Genomic DNA, 819 nt, shown 5'->3' with positions numbered 1-819 from the left:
GCACGCGGGGCCCGGGGGAACGTGCTGGCCGGGCCGGGCCGGGCCGGGCCGGGCCGGGCTCGGGGCGAGTGACTTGATCGACTTTTCCGCCCAGGGGCGCCGCGGCTGGAGCGGCGGCCGCTCTCTTTGTTGAGGCTGCGTCTGAGACCGCGGTGGCTGTTTTCCTCCTAGACACAACACGAGGGGCTGTTGTGGGGAGGCCAGCCTCTCCACGCTGCTGGCACGTTGTCAAGAAACACGCGCGGCGCCTTGTTTGTGCGCCTCCAAGTTTCATTGTCTCCTCGGGACACCCCACGCTCGGCTCGACCGCCGCGTGGCTCCTGGCTCTTTCTGGCGGGCGGGGGGTGTGGGGTCCGGATCGGGGGGACCCACCGCGCCTCGCATCTTCCGGTCCGGACCCGGGGTGGCCGGGCTCGCGGAGCCGCCGCGCCTTTGTCTGAAAGTTCGACCCCGTGGCCCCTCATTCCTCGCCAGGCCGGGGCACTCTCTAGGGATGTGGCGTTTTCACAGCCGCAGGAAAGTGGCTCCGGACCCCCGCATCGCCCTCGGGTGCAAACAGCTTGGGGGAAGCTAGACTTTCCAAAAATTCCCCGTCGCTAAAAGTTTTCCCACGCTGAATTTGGGGCAAGATGAAGAGTCAGGACACAGAGCCAGCGGCTTAAGACAGCGTGCAGTCAGAATGTGTCCACATGTGACGAGCAGGCGGGGTTGTAAGCGCAAAGAGCGAGGCTGTCATTGTTTCCACGAAGCGTTCTGGAAGCTCTCTAACTAAAACTTGCCGTCAGTCTGGTTTAAAAGCAAAATACACGGGGCGGGGGG

At 64.3% G+C, this 819-nt stretch overlaps 1 protein-coding gene across 2 annotated transcripts in view; it reads left to right on the top strand.

Moving 5' to 3' along the window:
• TGIF1 (TGFB induced factor homeobox 1) overlaps positions 1-819 on the top strand; it is a 10,240-nt gene that overhangs the window by 2,963 nt on the left and 6,458 nt on the right. The window lies entirely within an intron of this gene.

The sequence above is a fragment of the Carlito syrichta genome, unplaced genomic scaffold (assembly GCF_000164805.1).
Source record: "Carlito syrichta isolate Samal-C Ts95f unplaced genomic scaffold, Tarsius_syrichta-2.0.1 Scaffold317479, whole genome shotgun sequence".
NCBI lineage: Eukaryota > Metazoa > Chordata > Mammalia > Primates > Tarsiidae > Carlito > Carlito syrichta.
The sequence above is the reverse complement of the archived record's forward strand: the minus strand, read 5'-3'. Positions and strand labels throughout refer to the sequence as shown.